This window comes from Cupressus sempervirens, chromosome 3 (assembly GCF_028749045.1).
Source record: "Cupressus sempervirens isolate cs-2001-9-10 chromosome 3, ASM2874904v1, whole genome shotgun sequence".
Lineage (NCBI taxonomy): Eukaryota > Viridiplantae > Streptophyta > Pinopsida > Cupressales > Cupressaceae > Cupressus > Cupressus sempervirens.
In genome coordinates, this window is record NC_143120.1 from 29,605,668 (window position 1) to 29,611,810 (window position 6,143).

The window sequence follows — 6,143 nt, forward strand, 5'->3', positions numbered from 1 at the left end:
AGAAATTAGAACATTTTCTAGCTCATTATCCATCATCTAAATTAGGGTTTTTGGATGCATTAGGTAGGATACAATGTATCTACCCCATATCTTTTCTTCTCTAAAAATTTCTCTTAGAATCCATTTCAATTCACCTCCAAAATGGTTTACATAAGATTCTATACGACTAGGTCACCAATCTTATCTTCCTCTTGATTCACAAGTTCCAAGAAAACAAACTTGTTAGCTTTTATTTGGCGAACCTTCAATCTTTGTCATAATACAATAGTTCAACATTATCAAGCTTCTAATGCTTGACACATGCTATCTCACTTGACATCAACTATAAAATCACTCAGCATCAACTAGATTTTACTAGTCATAAAACATCAACTAAAATTTACTCGGCATCTACTAACTTTTTTGGCATCCACTAGAATTTTCTTTCACTCGGCTCCAGCTAACTTTTTGCTCGGCTTGAACTAACTTTGCTCGACACCTACTATCCACTTGATCAAGCTTGGCAAATGAAATTTTTTTAACTTTATTTTTCTAAACTTTCTAAATGTAGCTAGCCATTTTGTAACCTCAATTAGATAATCAATACATTATGTTATCACTATCTTAATTGATTCTTATACTTCATTACATAATCATAACTCAACCTTTCCTCTAAGTACTTTTGTTACATCTTGTTGATCAAATCTCCCTCATCAATAAATTAAGTGATGGTACTTGAAACATATAAGAAATTTTCTTACCAAAAAATAGTAGGTTTGACATCAGTGACAAAACAATGATTGAAAGACATAGTCTTCTTTAATATTCTTTCTAATCAAATGATCTTTTTAATCAATTATCAACACACTCTTTGTTTTTCTTATTGCTCCCAGGTTTTCAATTAATTTTTGTATCTCATATCTACTACAATGCAGGGTACACTATTCAATCTACTTGATTGATAAAATTTCTAAGCAATTACCCTTACTGCAAAATCTATTAAAGGATTTGTGATGGTGTCTAAGGTCATTCCTCTCTTGTTCCACATGGCTCCTATATTCTTTTCAATGACTTCTTTAGACTCACTCCTCATAGTCTTTTGCCGATCTAGGGTTGGATACCTTGTTACCCTATGGATTATTCTTTTTTTGATTTTTATTGGCCCATTATCTAACCACACTAAACTAGCATGAATTTTACTCAAAACAATCTTGATCCATTCAATTTTGAAAACATTAGGGAAATCTAGGGCACGAGTTAACCCTTTCTTTTCTACAATCTTAAATTATTCTCTTAACACACTATTTTCACATAGTTTTCCATATTCTTCTCTTATTTCCATGCCACCAATACTACCAATTTTATAGTTGTGACACTTTCTGACATCTTGAATCATTAGAACTTTTTGTTCTATCATAGATATCACACCAAAGGGATCTTCTTTATATGCAATGTTTGGAATGGCCTTGAAAATAGGTTGTTTTACCTTGTTTCTAACTAACTAAACATTTAAAACTTCTTTACCCTCTACACCATTTGAACTAGATGTCATTTTACAAATCTAGGGTTCACAAAATTATAAATAGCATAGCTTGGGATATGATAAATACCTTTCAAAATCTAATGAAATGTTATTGAGTAGCTGTTCAAACTCCTGCAAATGCCTCAGATGAAATTACCAGATTGTCTTTAGCTCTTCTTACTTTCTCTTGATCTCAAATGATGTTAAATGAGTAGAAATTGATTAAATACCCCCTTAGAATGTTGCAATTAATGCTAAGTGCTTTCAAAGCTATAAGCTCAACATGAATTAATTTCTGGCTTGCTTGACATCCACTTGTTCCTTTCATTCATTCATCAACTATTATGAGCTCGTTAACAACTAGCCAGTATGTTAGCTTGGTGTCCACTAGAATTTTAGTCAACATCCATGGGAAACTTTTCATGCATGACAATAACATGAAAAGTTTGACAAAACTTAAAGATTTTTCATTGATTTTTTATAACACCTTGCATCTTTATTCATGCTTATGTAATCTTTTCAGAACTAAATTCTTTTAAATTGATGTATGATATAACTTTTGAATATCAGTCCTGCATACCTCTTGATTGCCTAGTTTGATGAGGTGTATTCACTTGACCCATTGGGTGAAGTGATTCCTTCTCCACTTGATGTGTTGCAATCCTCCTTTCTCTTCCATGTTTTGTTCATCTCATTTTTGACATTTTCAATATCTAATGTGCCTTTAACTTTATTGAATTCACAATTTGGTGCCTTTGACCTTGTTGGGCAATATTGGCTGATGTGACTAGTCTTCAAATAGCTAGAACACGTGGTTTGACTCAACCACCTTTTGCAGTCACTTCTAAAGTGTGTTCTAATATAGTTCTCAGGAACATGTCTATACTCTTGATAGTAGTGACAAATATACATTGTATTATGGTCCCAATTGTAAAAGCTACCATTGTTCTTTACCTTTGTATGCTTGTTTGATGACCATATTGAGTTGGATCTACACTCAAAAGCTCAATTTCCATATTTTTGATAGTTATAATAGTATCCTTCAAATCTTTGAGTTTGCATTGTCTTGGTTCTACATTCATGTGCTTGATGACCTTGTTTGTTACATTTATGGTGGTGACCCATGCTCTTCTACTTATCATTTTGATTTATAGTCTTACTCCTACACATATTGGTAGTATGTCCTTTCTTAACACAATTATGACAAGTAGGTTTGGCATTCTTACCTTTTTTGTTCCTTTCTTCATAATTTTTGGATGATTCTCCTTCTTCAATACTTGAGTATCCCAGTCTAGATGTATCATTGTTAAATCTAAGAGATCTCATCAATTGTTCATTGATAGTTTCACTAGGTTTATTGAAACTTTCAACAAATTATTTTTCTCTTTTTAAGTCATTACTCAACTATTCATTCTATAACTTCAGTGTTGTTATCTCAATGTCCTTGACATTCAATTCATAGTGGACATTCATCATTTGACCCAAAGTATCCAATTGCATGTTAGTAATCCTAGTTTCCTTTGATGATTTTTCTTCTAGTCTACTAGTTAGGACTCTTTTGTCATCTTCAATCATGGCTTTGTCTTCCACTACTTTCTTTTTCTATTCAGTTACCTCACATAGCAATATGGCTTGTGATTCTTTCTCTAACTTGAGATTTCTGATTTCTTCTACTTGAGCTCTATTCTTTTCCATTAGATCTACAATTGGTGCATCAAATTCATTAGAGTCTCCATTTGCAAAGAGCTTAGTAGTGTCCATCTCTTTGTATTGTGTGTCATTCTCCTCAATGGTAATTTTCTTCCTTCTCTTTAAAGATTTCTTTAGATCATCTCTTTCTTCATTCAACTAATGTAGAATGAGTTGTATTTCAATTCCTTAATTATCAATGATCTTTCCCAACTTGTAGACTTTCATTTCAAGATCTTTCCTCAAAGTTGCAAAGCTTCTTTTTTAGGGAACCACGGCTCTCATACCAATTGTTGGAATTTACAATAGGAAAGGAAAACTTCTGGTGGGGGGAGAGAGGGGGTGAATCAGTGCTTTAAACTTTGACCCATAAAAATATTCACCACACATCAATCTCACATATTCAATAAGTAAATTGAAATACCATTTAAAGCATATACATATAAAGTATGCAAACAAGTAAGCATTCACACATATATGACACAAGATATGATTACCTAGAAACCCTCCAATGAGAAGGTAAAACTGGGGTGGGTTTGACACCCACAAACCTTCACTACTATAGTAATAAAGTGTATCCAATGAAGGCTACAATGTTTGATCATGAACCATGATCTACCTTATGAAAGGTTTGCCCTATTAAAAGCTTGCAAGCACTGTTAGGTCTTACCTTGTTAAAGGATTTCAACACCCTATTAGAAGTGTGCCTTGTTAAAAGACTTCAAATCACAATTAAGTAAGCACCTTGTTAGAGGATTTCAATATAGCCTATTAGGACTGCTCTATTAAGAGATTTTACTAATTCACCTATTAGAGTGTTTTAACATTGATCATGCAATTACCACTTTGTTGCTTGATGATAGATCACCTCTAAAATGATGTACTCTTGATCCTTCTTGATCAAATGTCTCTTTGTTGTTCACTATGTTAGTTTGTGGTGACTGATCAACAAAGTATTGTACATACTTCATAAATTATTTGGGGTTCAAGACCGTGCCTGATGTTGTGGCTGACATATGGTCGACATATGGCTAACATGTTGTAACCCTAAAGTGGCATAAAATTACTTGTATAAAAGGGCTTAGGGTTAGGTATTTTCATTAAGTTGTGATGTGAAATTAGTTATTGTGGTAGTATTGAGTTGTAAGGGATTACGAATTGTAATCATGTTTTATTCACTAAATCATAATAATATTGGACTTGTTGTTTGGTAGACATAGCCCAAGGACTGGGTGAACCATGTTAAATCTTGGTGTCTTGTGTTCTTTTCTATGTGATCTATTATTTTATTTTATTGGTTATATTTGCATGTAATTGTTATTTTTGTTTGTGGTTTAACCCTAACAAGTGGTATTAGAGCGAGGTTGTTTTTCAGTTATCCTCTAAAGGAAAGTCTCATGGTTGAGTGGGAGCAATGGAAGATGAGGGTAAGCTGAGGGCTGATAGGTTTAATGGGTAGAACTTCTAGTTATGGAAGATGCAAATGGAAGACTATCTTTATTAGAAGGATTTATGGAAGTTGTTGAAAGGCAAAGCCAAGAATCAAGAATCTATATCAAATGATGAATGAGATCTTTTGGATAGAAAGACACTTGGAAGCATTCGATTATACTTGGCGCCATCAGTGGCATTTAATATTACAAAAGCAAAGACAACAAAAGAGTTGATTAAAACCCTAGTAACACTGTATGAAAAGCCCTCTGCTTCAAACAAGGTATTTCTCATGAAATGTTTATTTAAAATGAAAATGGTAGAAGGTGGATTTGTTGCAGGTCATTTAAATGAGTTGAATACTATTACTAGTTAGTTATCTTCTATGGGTATCAATTTTGATGAAGTAATTAGGGCTCTCTTGATTTTGTGTTCTTTTCCTAAAAGCTAGAATGGCTTGGTAATGGTTATGAGTACTTTTTTTCCTAGATCTAGTACCCTAAAATGTGAAGATGTGATCTGTGTTGTTTTGAGTGAGGAAACTCATAGAAAAACTTTGGGTGGATCTACATCAGGAAGTGCTTTGAATACACAAAGAAGGGGCATAATGACTAAGAGAGGAAGTAACTCTAGAAATCATAAGAAATCAAGAGGAAAGTCAAAGGGGAGGAGGTCTCAATTGAGAGGACTGAATGATTGCTAGTACTGTGGGAAACTAGGTCATAAAAAGAAAGATTGCTAGAATTGAAAGAAAAATGAAGAACATAAACCAGATGGAGATAAGGAGGAAAATGTGGTAAGTAACAAATCCAAAGAGGATGCTTTGCTTTTGTCTTTAGAAAGTGTTGATGATTCATGGGTTTTAGATTCTAGTGCTTCATTTCATGCTACACCTCATAGAGGTTATTTCATTGATTATGTCCAAGGAGATTTTGGGCTTGTTTATTTGGGGGATAATGAACCCTATTAGCTTTTTGTAAAGGGAAAAATTAAGATTAAGTTGCAAAATGGGAATCATTGGCTACTACATGAGGTAAGACATGTTCCAAGGCTAAGTAGGAATTTAATTTTAACAAAACAACTCAGTGATGAGGATTGTGTAGTTACTTTTAATGATAAAAATTGGAAGGTTTCAAAAGGTTTCCTTGTAGTAGCAAAAAGTGTGAAAGTAGGCTCCTTATATCTTTGTACAGGTCATATTGTTCCTTCTACTTTAATTGTTTCAGAGAAAAATGAATGTTTAGGAACAATTGCTACAGCTGAGTAGGGAGAACAAATAGTTACTATATATTTTGATATAGCATTGTGGTACAAAAAACTTGGGCACATGAGTGAGAAAGGTATGAAATGTGTTAATATAGATTTCTATAAAAGTTGTGTGTATGGAAAACAAAAGAGAGTGAGTTTTGTAAAGACTGGAAAGGAAAACAAAAAGGAAAAGTTAGAGCTTATGCATACAGATGTATGGGGATTAGGTCAAGTATCTTGCCTTGGTGGTTCTCATTATTATGTTAGATTTATT